The sequence below is a fragment of the Macaca thibetana genome, chromosome 6, assembly GCF_024542745.1.
Source record: "Macaca thibetana thibetana isolate TM-01 chromosome 6, ASM2454274v1, whole genome shotgun sequence".
NCBI classification, from domain to species: domain Eukaryota; kingdom Metazoa; phylum Chordata; class Mammalia; order Primates; family Cercopithecidae; genus Macaca; species Macaca thibetana.
In genome coordinates this window covers 101,503,406-101,521,356 of record NC_065583.1, presented here as the reverse complement: position 1 = coordinate 101,521,356, position 17,951 = coordinate 101,503,406, and the positions used below count along the sequence as shown (strand labels likewise).

The window sequence follows — 17,951 nt, the reverse complement described above, 5'->3', positions numbered from 1 at the left end:
GTCAGCCAGTAGCCTTCCAGTTGGACAGATGGCAGCACAGCAGAGCATCTGGCTCAGGATGTGACCTGGAAATAGCATTGATATGGTTTGGCTGTGTCCCCACCCAAATCTCATCTTGAATTCCCATGTGTTGTGGGAGAGATCCAGTGGGAGGTAATTGAATCATGGGGGAAGGTCTTTCCCATGCTGTTCTTGTGATAGTGAATAAGTCTCATGAGACCTGATGATTTTAAAAGGGGGAGTTTCCGTGCACAATTTATCTCTTTGCCTTCTGCCATCCATGTAAGACATGACTTGCTTCTCCTTGCCTTCTGCCAAGATTGTGAGGCCTCCCCAGCCACGTGGAAGTGCAAGTCCATTAAGTGTCTGTCTTTTGTAAATTACCCAGTTTCAGGTATGTCTTTATCAGCAGCATGAGAACAGACTAATACAAGGGTAAACCACTTCCATTCACCCCTCATTATCTAGAATGTCTAGAACAGCCACCATAGTTGCCACGGAGTCTGGGAAATACAGTTTCTAGTTAGGAGGCCCTATACCTAGCCAGCACTAAAAGGAAGAAGGGAGAAGGGATACTGGGGAGCAATCACAAGAAGGAAGGAAAATCATTGTTTGAATTTGTTCAGCTTATTGACTGTTTTAGATAAAAAACCACTTCATTGAGGAAAGCAACCCACCAAACACAGAAGCAGAAAGAGAGCTAAAAATGGGATAAGAACAACTGAGAAACTGCTCATCCAGTAATATATTTTAAATAGTGAGGACTACACCAAACTTAGGCTTCAGAATGAGCCAGGGACGACTCTCCAGAGCTCTGCAGGAAGGGGCTTCACTGCACGCTTCACTGTAAGGACACACTTACAACCTGCACCTGAAACCCCAAGTCACAAGGACAATTGATATTTAGATGCTTTTTTTTCCCTAAGACCTGCTACATATCAGAAAAAGTCACTTAAGGTAAAAGATAAAATATGCTGAGAAACGATTCTGTTTCTTCAAAAAAAATTAAAAGAAACCCAAACAGTAATTGTATTGACCCAAGATAGCACTATTAAAATGTGGGGAGGGGGGAGGGATTGCATTGGGAGTTATACCTGATGACGAGTTGATGGGTGCTGACGAGTTGATGGGTGCAGCACACCAACATGGCACAAGTATACATATGTAACAAACCTGCACGTTATGCACATGTACCCTAGAACTTAAAGTATAATAATAATAATAAAAGAATACAATAAAATGTATCACTTTCTGTTAGCGTTGATTGGATTTTAACATAATAATGTTCTGTTTAAAAGAAGGAGACCAAAGTATGCTTATTACCTGAATGACAGAATATTCTGAGGACCAAACCCCCATGGCATGCAATTTACCTATATATAACAAACCTGCATGTGTACCCCTGAACCTAAAATAAAAGTTAATAAATAAATAAAATTTAAAAATAAAAATGAAGGAGACCAAGAAATACTTAAGGGCCCACGCCCCGTCTTTCTGAACAAAATAGCCAGACCAGCCTCTGCCACTGATTGAACCAGGGATTGGAAACGAACATAAAGCAACCACCACCTGTAGGATAAGCATAAGATTATCAGTAGCCTATGAGGAAACCTAGTAATAAAACTCTGACTGGTAGTGACACCGTATGAGGTAGTGTGGGCATCTAACCAACTAATGTGATCCTCCTCTTGTGGACAGGGAGAGGGGTATGTGGTGTGTACAACAGGAAAAACACATTAAAACTCTAGAAACCTAAACAGAGGGAGTAGGAGGGACCATAAAATGTCTGACTTCTCAAATGGTTATGAGCTCCTAGAGGTGTGCTTGGTCTCTTCCCCAGAGGCACATTTCAACTAGAGGTTGAAACTAAGAAGCTTATCAAGACTCAGGGCTTCTCACTTTCCTCTCACAGGCCCCCTCCAAGGCTGTGATTTCCTGGGCTCTCTTTGCCTTGGTTTCCTGGCCATCAGTGTCCATCACTTGAGACAATCTGAGTGTCCCCACAACAAACACCAGAAATACACCTAATGAGAAAGCCTCATCCCATCTGCAAAGTATGCTGGAACTAAGATCCAGATTCACAACCCAGGAAATTTCACTCTACTTAAGTAGTGGCATTCTATCTTCAGATTAAAGTGTGTTTGAAAATCTCTACCCTGACTGACTGGGGCTGTCACACAAGGTCCCACTGGGCCGTCTTGGGACTCTCCTGTGCAGCACTTGACCCTGCTAGACATCCTCTCTCCTCTCCCCTGTGCCCTCATCCCCATCATCTCCCAGAAACCCAGTGCTGGAACACATGAGACTTCTCAGCTGCATATTGGCAGGGCCAAGGGATCCTCAAAACAAGGCAAGTTTCTGGCCTGCTCCCCCATCAAAAGTGTGTAATTTCTTTTTCTTTTTCTTTTTTTTTTTTTTTTTTTTTTTTTTTTTTTTTTTGAGATAGAGTCTCACTCTGTCACCCAGGCTGGAGTATAATGGTACAATCTTGGCTCACTGCAACTTCTGCCTCCTTGGTTCAAGCAATTCTCCTGCCTCAACTTCCCAAGTAGCTGGGAGTACAGGTGCCCGCCACTACACCGGGCTAACTTTTGTATTTTTAGTAGAAACGGGGTTTCACCATGTTGGTCAGGCTGGTCTCAAACTGCCAACCTCAGGTGATCCACCTGCCTCGGCCTCCCAAAGTGCTGGGATTACAAGCATGAGCCACTATGCCTGGCCAAAAGTGTGTAATTTCTTAAACCCAAAGGGGTCTAGCCAAGATTCTGCATTCTCCTATTTTAAGAATACAGTGGTATCTCCATGAAGGGCCCCACTTTGAGCGCTATTTATGTTTGCCTCTGGGATTTAGCTATAGCTGGGCGTGTGTGATAGTGGGCAGGTGGCAGCCTGCCCAGGGTATATTTGCACCCTGTCCGTGTAGCATGGGGTTGAGAAAGCAGGCTCCAGTATTCCACAGGTCTGGGTTTAAACTCCAGCTCTATCATTTATTAGCTTTGTGGCCCTGGAAGAGTCTGTATCCCCTCTAAGCCTTCATCTCCTCATTTGTAAAATAGAGACATAATAATAGTTTCACAAGGCTGTTGTGAGAATTAAATGATGTATAATTCATTCTTGGCATAGGGCCTAGAACGTAGTAAGCACTGATAAATGACAGTTCTAATACTAGATACCCCATAAGTAAGCCTCCTTGAAGGAAGTTTACCCTAAGGTAAGAAGAAGGTCAACTTGATCCAGTAACAAAACCCCAGAAGGAGAGATTCCAAACGTAGCTTGGAGCCTAGCTCTTGGCTATGTCTCCTTGCCCAGCTTCCCTGTAATTCATCACTGAGTCCCATGTAGAGGAGGGATTGTAAGTAAATTGTGAAAAGAATTGTTTCAGTAAAAACTCCTTAAGGCTTCGGGGTACAGCACAGTGTTGTCTTGATACCACCACCACTTCCTATAACACATATGTCCCACCTAACCAGGAAAGAGACAACGTCTCAAACTTGGCTTCAAATGCTGCCCAGCTTTGGAATCTCACAGTGTCCAAAGCATCAGAGGTGGTACTCAATGGATGTAACAGTGGCCTTCCGCAGATATGACCATGGTCTTCAGGTGATGTGCCAATGGTATCTAGTAGACATAGCTCTGGTTCCCAAAAGAGGTATTGATGGTTCTAGCAGTCATGACAATGGTCCCTCGAATATGTGGTGGGATCTCTGGAACAAGCAGAATGGTGTTCCGTGGATACAGCAGGACCCTTGGAAGCATCAACATTCTGAGACTGATTGAGATGTTAGGGAGTTCAGATACCTCTTAGGCCCAGCAAGAGTGGTACTCGAGCCCAAGGATGTGGTGTTAGCCAGTACTTGGGGGAAGAGAGGGAGAAAGTGTCTGATACCATGGAATAGCTGCTGGTATTTATTTATGACCATGCATGGGTTATAGCCCAAGGTACAGACATTTGGGGTGTGAAGAATGTGAAGAAGAGACTTTGAATTGGACAAGAGTGAGGAAAATAGCCAAGGAACTATGTAGTATACTTCTCTTATCTGGGGTCACCATAAGCATAAAACTAAGAGCTTCATTTACAGCCGTGTATTTCAATGAGAAAGTGGAAAGAGCACCGAACCAGTGGTCTGGAGAACCAGGTGTTAATCCAAGTTTGTCAGTTGATCTCTTCAAATCTTATTATGTATAGAAAGGAGGAAAAAGAGTAGCACTCAATAACTGATGTATTTTCTTTGATAATTTTATTTCATCACTACCGGATTCAGATAAAGCCAAGGTCTCGCTAACACTCCTTGCCAGTTGAAATGTGGTGACTCTCAAAAACTTGGAAATGTCACCATTCTGGCAAGAAATCTTTTAATGGAAACTTTACATCTTCTAAAATAATTAACATTCAGTACTCAACCTTAGAACATTTTCCAAATTTAGATGAGAAGAGATGAAGCAATATAAAAAGGTGTAACCCTATCATGCTTTTCCTTTTGGCATTGAAATGAATATCCAATTAGGGGATGGGGAAAGTTTTGGTTTCTTTAGTACTGAGTTGGTGGCAGCAAGAGCTAAGTAGGGGCTGAGCATCTCAGGTGTGGCCTTCCCCTAGATGATCCAGCTATCAGGTTCAGCCAAGGTGAGTATGCCCTTGTGGGGCTTGCATGGCCTGGTCACAGTGGGAGACCCTCTGTAAAGGCCTACAAGTACTTAGGGAGGTAAGAGGACACCCCCTCAAGGGCTGAAGCCTGTCTCACCTTTGAAGGGAGTGAGATCACCAGTATCCCTGTGAGCTGTATAATAGGAGGGATAAGTCCATGTTCTGGTGCCCACCCCTATGCCTTTGGAACATTTACCCCTCTGATAAGAAACCTCCTGATAATACTGTGTTTCACTGGAACACCATAATCCTCATCATTAGTAAAATGATTGCTGGTTGTCAGCATTCACGGAGAAGGTCCCTGGGGAAGGTCAGCTGTTGGAGGGAAGACTGGCATGCTGGCTCCCAAGGCAAATGTTCCTTTCCATGATGAAGGCACCAGGGACCAGGGTCAAGCCTTTGGTCTCAGAGATGCAGAAACTCTTGTCAGTGCCTGAAAGAAGCTGAAGAATAATAAGCAGACTGCCAGTGTTGTCATTAAAAGGCAAGGTGTCTTTTACGAGGTGAGCATTAGCATCAGTCTGGCAAGTACATTCTTAGACAAACTGCAAGGAAGCCAATTTAACAGAAAGTTGCTTGACAAGCAACAAGAGTGATGTTTAATGGGGTCAGCCTATAATTACATGATGCGTCCATTTCCACCATGTGCTTCTGTTTGCCTCTTGGACCAAAAGGGCTGTCTTTGGGGCCAGGAAGACCCTTCCCTGGACAGTATTCATGCGTCCACTGCCAGACTTTGCCTCACTGACTCTTCCTCTGTCACACATTTCCAAACCTCAATGACTCACCGATTCCCTTTCTGATTGTCATGGTCTTGCCTTAAACGTGTTGATGTCTTTAATCAAGACAGATTAAAGTGAAGTTTCTTTTCTCTGGAAGATGGGACTGCCTACTGTTTTGACCCATTATATGTGCCCAGCTGGTGAAGGGCTGTGTCCTTTCATAGCCTAATTCTTGGGTCACCCCATTGTTGCCTTCCTCCCATATAACACCTACGCTGTAGTGTTGAAATGTCATCATGTTTTATTTCATATCATTTTTATTTTCTGTGTTCTTTTTCTGTGTTCCACTGATTTTTTTGAGTGGGATTGGTCTGCGAAATGGCATTATTTTTAGCACAAAATGAATCCAGTGAGACAAAATCTTATAACAAATTCAACTGTTTCATTGTATGAAAGCAGGGCAGGTTCTTTACTGATGACAATTTCTGTTCGAGAGACCAAACTGAGTTCTTGATAAATTATGAACGAATAATATACACATATTATTGTGTTTAGAATTATAGTACTGCTAGCCCTAAAAATTGATCAGTGAAGTATTGGTAATGTGAGGTGATAAGTTTTTATTTTTTCTTTTCATAATAGATTTTGCCTGTCCTTTTAGTGATTTGCACTGCCCGCAGCTACCCAAAACCTCAAGCATAGACAAACTGCTTAAAATTCCAACCTTGGATGAACTGATTCAAAACAGATAGATTAACCCATACACACTCCCTGTGCTGACACTAATGAAGAAACAACAGAGCAAAAGAGTTTCCGCTTCCCAGATGTCAATCTTCTATTTGCTTTAATCATTTTATATTTATTTATTGATCCATTCAATTATGTTGGTTTATTCCTACTTAATTTGTTCCAAAGCTTTAAGACAGATGATAAAACACAAGATAAAAACCAGGATTAAGAAAAATAAAAATAAATGTTAGATGATAAAGATGGAAGGAGGAGTTAGAATTAGAAAGATGTATAGAATGCTAGTTCCTATATTAAAATGGAATATTCAAGCTGGGCTTCCTATTGGCAAAAGCATAAATGAAATTATAATAGGTACAAAATAATACCATAAAGAAAACCTCCCCAAATAAAGAAAGCTTTTTCTTGGCACTCTAATCTATATAAGAAAATCTCAGTAATATGGATGACACAATACCACAATATAATCTAACAACATGCAACCCAACAAAACATGTGTTTTTTAAAGGAATTTTGTTCTTTGTTCAATTTCTTCCATCTACTGATTTTTAAATAATACATCCTCTGTCTATTCATTTGAGGTTAACCTAAATATTTTAATATTTAATAAAATCTAAGTTTAAATATTTTTACCTGCTTCTGAAAACTACAAGGGGATTATAAGACTGTATCGAATTGCTTCTCATGCCATTGTATTGTGTTTTAGTTGAGTGTTTTAGTTCTATTTTGCTTTTTAATTCTACAAATTAAATCCTATTATTATTATCATCACCATTATTTTATATGGCCAATGTTTCAGTGTATTTATTTATAAATGTCTTTGCTCACCATTTCTTCTTGCATTTCAGGCTTTCAATTTGGATTCATTTTCTGTGAGCCTCAGCTATAGCCTTCAAAATTTTCTTTTGTGAGGATCTATACTCAGTTTTGTTTGTCTTCAATGTCTTTTATTTTACTGTTATTCTTAAATGATCTTTTTACTAACTGTGGGATTTGGGATTGATCTCTTTTTTTTCTTTGACACATTGAAAATAATATTCTGTCTTCCATTAATGCTGTTAGAAACACTGCTATACCTCTAATTTTTATTCCTTTGAGGTGATTTGTTTTCTATCTTTGGCTACTTTTAAGATAGATCCTCTCTTTGACCTTGTTGTTCTGAACTTCCACTATAATGTGCCAAGGAATTATTTTATTTATATTTATCTGCTTGTGGTTTGGCTTAGCATCTTTCCACAATTCTGGAAAAATTTCAGCCATTTTTCCTCGGAATATTGTCTCTTTTCCATTCTTTCTACTATTTTTTTCCAGAGCTCCAATTAGGTATATGGACTTTTACAAAAACTCTATCTTCCTTTTCTCTTATTATATTTTGAAATCTCATTTCTCTATACTATATTTTATATGATTTCTTTAGATTTATCTTATACTTCACTGGTTATCTCTTTGTGTCCAGTCTGCTGTTTAATTCATACATTGATTTTAATTTAAATTATATTTTCCACTTACAGAAGCTCCAGTTCAAATATACTTTTTTTTTTCTTGAGGCAGAATTTTGCTCTTTGGGTCACCCAGGCTGGAGTGCAATGGCATGATCTCGGCTCACTGCAACCTCTGCCTCCTGGGTTCAATTGATTCTCCTGCCTCAGCCTTCCTAGTACTGGGATTAGAGGCACCTGCCGCCATGCCCGGCTAATTTTTGTATTTTTAGTAGAGATGGGGTTTCACCACGTTGGCCAGGCTGGTCTCGAACTCCTGACTTTAGGTGATCTGCCCACCTCGGCCTTCCAAAGTGCTGGGATTACAGGTGTGAGCCGCTGTGCCCAGCCCAAATATACTTATTTTTTAAACATTTTTTTATTTCTTGTCATTATTTTCAGATGTCTGTTTTATTTCTTAAAGCATATTAAATATATTTACTGTATGGTTTACTTCTCATATTTCTAATATCTGCAAGTCTCTGAAAGTGTGATGTTGTTGTCTGCTGTTTCCTCTGGTTCTTACTTGGTGCGTGTTTTGCCTAGTATACTTTGTTTGTTGGGAGGGGAGTTCGTATTCTTTAGAATGTTATCTGTAGGATTTTTTGAGAACTGGTTAAAGTTGGGGTCCTTCAGAAAGGATTTTCTTTTACTTCAATTGCCTGGGAGCACTACCAGTGCTCTCTTTGACTTTTTTTTTTTTTCTTTCTGGTCATGCGTTCCACTTCCACTGCATTTCTCACTGGCTCAACTATAGTAGCATGAATTTGGAACTACAAAACCACAAGAAGCAACATCAACTATGAGGTATTATTGACAAAAATATTTAACTTGAATCTAATCATGAGAAATAATTGATCAAATCAAGACTATGGGACAGAATCTAGGACATTCTATAGAGCCTGGATTCTTTAAAAAAGTTGTACACACACACACACACACACACACACACACACTTTAATTTATAAGATAACTTAGAAATTAAAAGAAACTACAGAGACAACAGTCCAATGCAAGGCATGCCCTTCATTGACTTCTGGATTTTTTTAAGTCATAAAAGATATTTGGGAGTCACTTAGGAAAATTAGAATGCAAACTGTATATTAAATGGCATTATGGAATTATCATTACTTTTCTTAAGTGAGATAAGGATATTGTAATTATACAAGAGATGTCCTTCATGTAGGAGATGGCTGCTGAAGTACTGAAGGGCAAAGTATCCTGTGCTTATAACTGGCTTTCAAACAGACAAACAAAAAAACCCGGTCCAAAATGGCAGCGGCAATGGATGTGGATACCCCAAGCAGTACCAACAGCAGTGCTTTGAAGTAAAAAAGTGAAATACAGTAGCTAGCCCTCTGGGCCTGGGATGTTGTGGTTAATAACTGTGCCATCTGCAGGAATCACAGCAGGGATCTGCAACGAATGTCAAGTTAACCAAGAGTCTGCCACTTCAGAAGCGTGTACTGTTGCACGGGGTGCCTGTAACCATCCTTTTCACTTCCACTGCTTCTCTCACTGGCTCAAAACACAACAGCTGTGTCTGTTGGACAACAGACAGTGGGAATTCCAAAAGTATGGGTACCAGAAAAAGATTTCTTCTATCAAGTTTAACTGTTTTGTGATTCATTTAATGACTTGCCCTTCTGTCACTTAATTATAAATTAGATAGAACTGTGTCTTTTCTGCTCTGTCTTTTCCATTTGCTGTTCTCGCAGCCACATTGTATTCTGTGTCAAATAAAGTCCAGTTGGATTCTAGAGCAAATGCTGTCTCTTGTGTATGTGGGGGAAAAGTGAACATAAATGAAGGGGCCCCTCTTCCAAGGCTGAAAAGCCACATTTTGAAAGTGAAATGTGTGTTCATTAGAGCCGGAGCAGGGTTGTCCTGTGAGTGCATTGCTTAGTCAGAGGACTCCAACTGTACAAGGGGGGAATGTGGATCACTGACCCTGAAAACAGCAGTCAGCCCTGTCTTGCTCTGGTGTGACAGCAGTGGGCAGCTGAATGAGGAAAGAACGTGGGATTCAGTCATCAGACCCAGCTCTGAGTCCTGGTTGCATAGCCTGGCTACTGATGGCAATCTCAGACAAGTTGCCTCTCTACCCTGATCTTTCCTCCTCTATAATGTGGGCTTCTAAGGACTATATGGCATTACATGGGGCACAGAAAGAGGCTTTATAAGATGCAAAACCACTATTCAAATGTAAACATTGCGTGCATATGACATGTTGCTTTCTCTTCTTAGCTTATAAAAATAAGTTTTAAAAAATTGTAATATGTAATCTTGGCTGGCAAATGTATGAACTCAATTTAAAAACTGATGTCACCTAAAATTGAATTACCACAAGAGTTCAAGTTTCCTTTACCACCACTACCTCATCACAACTTGTTAAAATGTTTTGGGCCACAGAAGGAATTGCCAATTCTAGTACTAATTTGGTAGCTATAGAGAATCTTCAACTGAGAAATGGTTTTGTTTGTTGCAGTGGTTCTCGAAATATGGTCTGAGGATTCCTGGGGGTACTTGAGACCCTGTCAGGGGGTTCATGAAGTGCTCCCTCCAACTGCAAGTCTATGCGAAACTAGTTTTTTCTTCATATACTTTAACCAAAGCAGTGCATCAAATGAAGAAGCAGACTTGAGAATCCAACTGTCTTCCATTGTCAGACATAAAAGAGATCTGCAAAAAGGTAAAACAATGCTAGTGTTATCACTAAATTTTTTTTGTTTTGAAAAATAGTTGATTTTAATAAAAGTATGTTAATAAGTGAAAAAACATATTATCTATACACAGACACATACACACATATGTATAGGCATATGAAATAAAGTAGTGACTCTAAGAGCACTGTTCATAGTACTTTGTTTCTTAGAGACAGGGTCTTTGTCATCCAGGCTATGATTGGATGCACAATCATAGCTCACTATAGCCTCAAACTCCCAGGCTAAAGGGATCCTTGCATCTCAGCCTCTACATGCGCCACTACATCCAGCTTAGATTTTTGTATTTTTTGTAGACGGGGGTCTGTGTTTTGTACATTTTGTAGAGACGGGGTCTGTGTTGCCCTGACTGGTCTTGAACACCTGGCCTCAAACAATCCTCTTCCCTCAGTCTCCCAAAGTCCGAGGATTACAGGCATGAGCAACTGCACTTAGCCTCATTGTACCTTTCTTTCAACTTTTTTGCAGGCTCAAAATTTCCACAAATTCTTAAATTTTGTGGGAAAGTGTAAAAACAAACCAGAAAATCACATGAGTTCCCCTAGAGGTGTTCTCCTCTACACCACGGCCAAAATCAGGAGAGGCAAGTTTCTTGTTCTCTCCTTTTGGGAGGAGGGTTTATGTCTAAGCTACCCTACACTGAGGGTGCGACTCCTGAGGTCTCAGTTTTCTTTGAAAGGTTTCCTGCTGGGCTTTTCACCCTAGGACGGCTTTTCTTAATCTCTTCAACCCATGATGCTGATACAACAGAAGTTTAAGGTCCCAGGTTTTATCAGACACTTTCAGGGTATAATATAGCTTTGGCACTCGCTTCCCTCTCAGAGCGCAGGCTTTCACTTTATATTTGGTCTCTATACATTTCTTGCTTTCTTGCCAGCTCAATAATTCATTTAATTTTAAAATTTCTACCCCAAATTTTTAGTTATTTTCACTGGGAGGATCATTCAGGGTATGTCATCACATTACACTACTAGAAATGGAAGTCTCAATGCAACAGCATTTTCAATGGAAGTTGAATCGCAATCACTTTTCTTCTATTTCTTGCAGAGATTCAAATGGTGGTTACAGCCACAAGCAAGAGATTCAAATAGTGGTTACAACCACAAGCAAGTTTTGAAAAACAAAATCCTTACCATAAAACTGTAAAAAAACTGGTGGCCTTAAGGCATAAATCCAGCATGTCCACCTTTCAATTACTCAGTTGAAAATATAGTTGTCTCAACACAAGAAAGTGCTCTACAAACCAATCTTTCCCCCTAATTTTTGCAGCTCATTTATTCAAATTATTGTGAATTCAGAATTCTATATTATGTACAAAAAAAGTATGAAGATAGGCCAGATCATGAAAAAACACCTTCTCAAAAGTCATGAATACTTTCATAACAATGTGGAGATAGCCCTGTTGACAAGTGCACTACATCTCTTTTTTCATGCTTTTTAATTTGCGAGGACATTTTTATATAAGAAGCAGGTTTCTAAAGCCAAAGTCATTCATGGTTTCCTTTTTATTGTAGTGGGCTTGGGATGCTCGGAACTAGGCTACTGCCTGAGGATGGTCCACTCTCTTTACTCAAGCCTCCCCTTAAGATCTAGGATAGACCTTTCCCCTGGATAGCTGAGTAGGTTATCATCAATTTCCTGAGTTGCAAGAACACCAGCCTCAATTATTTATTAAAGAAAAATAAAGTAAAAAGTAAACAGACATGATTTTGCAAAAAACAAATCTCAGAATTATAACATCACGTGATAACCCAGTCTCTGATTATCATAGAATAATTATTCCCGAGTGTCAATTACAGGTTGTAGATGCTGGATATTTTTATCCTGAGACCTTGTTTGGCCTGAACCAGCCCTTGAACTCTATTTCTCATCTCTATGTTGGACAATATACCTAGCTGTACCTGCACATACACATGTGAGATATATCATATCTCTATATAAAGTAACACAGACTCCACCTGAGTTTGGAGCGCAGTATTTGCACTGGGTTACGAAAGCAGCTGAAATCACTTTCTACTTGTAGTCAGGGGAATTAAAATTTACTCTAAGTCCTGCTGTTTTTTCCTTCCTTTTACAAGAGGGTTAGGTGCCCCTTCCCTAACAGAGTATGCTCTACTTTTTCAAAGATTGTCAAAATAACCTACAGTTTCCCCATTTCCTCTTATTTAAGCTTTGGGTGATAATAGATTAACAAACTCAGTTACAAATGGAAACATCTGAACTCCACTGTCTTAATTCATTTAGTGTTGCTGTAACAGAATATCTAAGACTGGGTGGTTTATTTTAAAAGAAAGAGAGAGAGGTCTATTTGGCTCATGATTCTGGTGGCTGAAAAGTTCAAGTTTGGGTCCACATCTGGTGATGGCCTGAGGCTGCTTCAACTCATGGTGGAAAGCAAAAGGGGAAAGCTGGTGTGTGAAAAGAAATCATGACATGGTGTGAGGGGAAGCAAGAGAGAAACCAAGGAGCCAGGCTCTTTCTCACGACCCACCCCATTCTAATCCATCCCCAGGATTCACACACCTCTCACTAGGGCCCACCTCCCCACACCACCACAAAGGGGATCAAATTTCAACATGAGTTTGGGTGGGACAAACCATATCCAAACCATAGCACCCACAAAAATAAAGATAATAGTAAGGAAACCACTATGTGCCAGGCACTGGATTAAGTGTTTATATTCATCCTCCACCTAAGAACAGTACTGCTGGCTTTTCCACTGACCTGAAAACAGGTCGCACTAGCATTTTCATCTTATGAATGACCACTCTAAGGAACAGAGCCATTAAATGGCTTCCCAAGGTCATACTGTCATGGAGCCAGTATCAAAGGCTGTTGCACTCCTAACCAGGACGCTACCCCTTCTTGTTTTTACTGGATGCTCTCAGAAATGTTTCAAGATCATGCATCCTGGAAATCAGTTGCAGGTCCCTAAAGTCAGAAGCCCAATGCTGTTCATTGAGAGCCATGATATGTCACGCACCACCCTAGAGCTGGTTCTTAACCCATAAGGTAGCTATCATTCCCATTTCCCAGTGAGGAAAGTAAGACACCACTCCTTTATCCCACCAAGAGCGTAAGGGACTTCCGCCAGGCCACACAGCTAGTAAGTGACTGGGCCAGGTTTCAAACCCAGGTGTGGCTCCGCCGTGCTACCTCTCCAGATCATACATAGCATTATGATTCCTTCGCAGGACAGGGCTATATCATGATGTATTATGCTGGTGACCACAACCATTTTGGCAATGGCTTTCTAAAAATATAGAGAAAAAAAGCAAATACTAAAAAACTGAGTTTTTGGCTTCATATAATATATGAATAATTGGAAGTACATTAAATTAAGTATAAGAAATGCATTCTCATGGCCTCAATTCACGTAGTCTGCCCCAGAAGCAAAGTTTTATGCATTGATCAGACATTCACTCTCCCTAAGGCAGTGCAAGCAAGTAGAAGGACACTGTGCCTAGGATCAGAAGACCTGAGTTCGAGTCCAGTTTCTGGCATTTCCTTGGGAAGGTTGTTCAATCTCCCTGACGTTCAGTTTTCTAATCTGTGCAGTGGAAATTATAACTACAGTACCTGCTGAAAAAATTGGTGGGTTATAATTATAACTATGGCACCCGTCTGTCCCACCTCATTGTTGTAAAGATCAGATGAGATCAAATATAAGACAAAGCGTCCTATCTGAATGAGATATTTAAAGTTGGTTATTATTATGATATGGGTTTCTAGGCAGTAAAAACTTACCGTATTCTTCCACGGAAAAAGAAAAAGATGGTGCGTGGGTATATGTGTACTTATACATAAACATGGATATATATGCATGCATGAATATGATTACAAGGACATATGTATAAGAACGTTGTGTTACGCAAAAAAGATGAGAAAAACTAGTCATACGCTCACAGAAGAAGCCCTCATAAAGCATGCTAGGGCCAGTCTGCAGTCCTCTGATTTTAGTTGCTTAACTATTAGATACACAGACAGTGTTCAAAGATTGTGTTCAAGGCACTGCAGCCCTCAGAGAACTAGCCCCAAAGCCCATGACCCCACAAGAAACTTTAGGGAGCTGCTGTGGATGGAGACCTGGCCCCACTGGAAAGGCACTAGAAAATGAGCTCTTACCTTGCAGAGAGTTGTTGGGGGAACATCAAGGAAAGAAGAAGGAATCATGAATGGCGCTTGGGGCTCACTCAGGAGGAGCTCTTCCTGATAGGCGCTTTAAAGGAATCAGTGCTCAAAACCCGTGGATGCAATGAGCTCATTCATCCTTGAGGGACCCTCTGTCACCTCTCACCTGTCCTGAGGTCCTCCACACGTCCCCCTTCTCTGTTCTTATTCCAAATTCCTCTACTACATTAACACTCTAGTTTTCTGGGTAAACTTTATTAGATTTGTTACTTCTATTTTCCTTTCCCATTAGTCAGTTTTTAAATGTGGTAGCCAAAATAATCAACATCACTAGGAATTATACCCATACTCAGAAACTCTTCAGGTGAAGGGGCATGGCAGAACTCCACAAGGAAATCCCGTTGCGAAGATTATATAGGTCGGAAAGTCATTTTTAAGTGACGTGTGTGATAAAGCACATGCTACATACCAATGGAATTTAATGCTCAAATGGAATAAATTGTGTTTGCAGTATACATTTCCCTAGATCCATACATGAAATCACATTTCCATTAAACAGTTTTCAAGTCAGTGACCAATTCCCTCCCACTTCTCCTGAAATTTATATGAACCTGAATCATTTTAATACCACTGAAAAGAAACACTATACTTACAAGGAGATGAACAACAGGTTTAATAGTTTTTAGTTTGCGGTATGAGGAGGCAAGATGGTAACTCTAATATCCCGTGTACCTCGACTCCTAGATCTGAGTAGTCGATAAGAAAGTAGGGAAAGGACTACCAGCAAGAAAAGAAGCCCACTAATATGTCCTTCTCCTTCCTCCTGTGTTTTTTTCTACTTAATAATTGAGTCTAATATTAATGGACAAGGATTGCCAGAAAAGTCATGATCTAGAACAGGGGTCAGTAACCTTTTCTGTAAAGGACTAGAGAGTAAGTATCTGAGACCTTCGCAGGCCACATGGGCTCTGTTACAACTACTCAACTGTGCCATTGTGCCACAAAAATGGACACAGCATTGCTGTGTTCCAATAAAACTTTAATTATGAGCCTTGAAATTTGAATTTCACATGATTTTCACGTCAGAAATATTAAATTCCAATCATTTAAAACTATAAAAATTATTCTTAGCTCACTGATCCTATAAAAACAAGCAGTGGGCCAGATTCAGCCTATAGGCTATAGTTGCCAGTGCCTGGTCTAAAACTTTTAATACATTGAAAAGAAATTCAAGTCATTTTCTGAAATTGAAGTCATTTTCACTCTTTCCGCCCATTTACTTTTCCCTAAGACTTTATGTTTTTCCCCACACTCTCATTCCCATTCTGATTTACCAGGACATTACTTCTCCTCTCTACCTCACGTATTTGTTTTATCGCACTATAAACCTTACTGAAGAATAAGACTATTTGCCAGAGACCCACCTGTAAACACCCAGCACTGCAGCAGGCACTAACAAAGCAGAAGACACAGAACTTGCGGCCAATCTTGTTGACATGGGCAATAATCCATTCCCTTCTCCCTCTTTCTTCCTGGTAGAGTCCACCTCTCATAATAGAGTCTGAAAAAACCAGATTGTCACTTTTCCACCTTCCTGGCAAACAAAGGGGTATGTCTATGACCAACTCCTGGACAGTAAGACCTGAAGAGAAGTCTGTTGGGGTGATTCTGGAAAAGGTTTTTCTCACTGGAAAAAAAGAAAGCTACAAGAGCAGAATCCCCACCCTCTCCTTGTTTCCTACTTTGGGATGATATCATGTAAAGAGACAATGTTTAGAGCTGCAGCAGCCATTTTGCAACCATGAGGGAAGTCCAGGAATTGGTCCACAGGCATAACATGATTAATCCACCAAAGCACCTCCGTACCTCTCTCCCTCTGGACTTCATGTTGTAGGAAATAATAAATCCCCAAGATGGGAATTTTGTTACCATCTATTACACTGACAGACTTCACTCTTGCACAGCTTACATTGCTAAAGGAGTGATGTGACACATAAAATGAAAAACCATTATAAAAAAATCATAAAATACCAGGCAGGACACAGCGACTCACACCTGTAATCCCAGCAATTTGGGAGGCCAAGGCAGGTGGACTGCTTGAGCCCAGGAGTTCAAGACCAGCCTAGGCAACATGGCAAAATCCCGTTTCTACAAAAAAGTACAAAAATTGGCCAGGCATGTAGTGGACACATGTATTCCCAGCTACTTGGGAGGCTGAGGTGGGAGGATCACCTGAGCCCAGGAGGTTGAGGCTGCAGTGAGCCAAGGTCGTGCCACTGTACTCCAGCCTGGGTGACAGAGTAAGACCCTGTCTCAAAAAAAAAAAAAAAAAAAAGGAAGAAAAAGAAAACCTAAAATACTATAACAACTCCTCCCTCCTTGGCAGCTCTATTCAACCTAAATCAAAATACGTTCATTTCTCTCCCACAGAGTTACTGCTCTATATCCACCTTCTGCTTTACAGACAAGCTTCTTAAAAGTTCATCTATCCTAGCAGGGCACAATAGTGCACACCTGCAATCCCAGCTACACAGGAGACTGAGGCAGGAGTATCTTTTGAACTCAGGAGTTTCAGACAAGCCTGGGCAACACAGCAAGACATCCCCACCCCACCCCACCTCCGCCACTGTCTCTAAAAAACCCACGAAGTTATCTACTCTTACCCTCTCCACTTCGTATTCTGTCATCCTCACTCCTCAAATAGCAATACTCTGCCCTTGTTTCACCCACACTACTCCATCAAACTGCTTTCAACAGAGTCACCAGTGACTTCTGAGTTGATAAACCCAAGCACAGTTTTTAGCTCTTATCTGGCCTGACCTCTCCCCAGAGTTCAAAATAGTCAATACTATTCACTATGCCTCTCCCACACCATACTTTTTTTTTGGTTTGTTTGTTTTGAGACAGAGTCTTGATAATGTCGCCCAGGATAGAATGCAGTGGTGCAATCTCGGCTCACTGCAACCTCCACCTCCCGAGTTCTAGCGATTCTCCTGCCTCAGCCTCCCAAGTAGCTGGGATTACAGACGCCCACCACCATGCCTGGCTAATTTTTGTGTTTTTAATAGAGATGGGATTTCACCACTTAGGCCAGGCTGATCTCGAACTCCTGACCTCAAGTGATCCACCCTTCTCGGCCTCCCAAAGTGCTGGGATTACAGGCATGAGCCACCATGCCCGGCCCATGAAACCATACTTTCCAAATTTTCTTTTGCATCCTTAAATATTTATTTCTGGCTTCTCCTTCTACTAGGCTCTTAATACTAGTGTTCCCCAGTGTTCCTGTACCACCTCCCCGTTTTTTCTTATTTTACACACTCTTCTTATGTAGCCTCATCTATACCTACAGCTTTAGTGAACTAATTAGAGGTAATTTGTAATTAGCAGCACTGATTTTCTGTTGGAAGTTAACTACTAAAATCCTTCGATGTGACAGTTATTTTAGTTAGGATAAACATGCCCCCAGGAATTCAAGTAATACTATTCATTTGCTTGCAAATTCCTT

At 40.7% G+C, this 17,951-nt stretch overlaps 1 protein-coding gene and 1 pseudogene across 1 annotated transcript in view; both read left to right on the top strand.

Moving 5' to 3' along the window:
- The first annotated feature begins 8,593 nt into the window (after positions 1–8,593).
- LOC126957626 (RING-box protein 1-like) lies at positions 8,594–9,356 on the top strand (annotated as a pseudogene).
- Positions 9,357–10,124: 768 nt separating this feature from the next.
- The window catches only part of THBS4 (thrombospondin 4), a 59,710-nt gene continuing 51,883 nt past the window's right edge, over positions 10,125–17,951 (top strand). The window contains exon 1 of the mRNA XM_050795650.1: positions 10,125–10,284. The gene's annotated coding sequence lies outside the window, so the exon portion shown is untranslated. The remainder of the gene's footprint in view (positions 10,285–17,951) is intronic.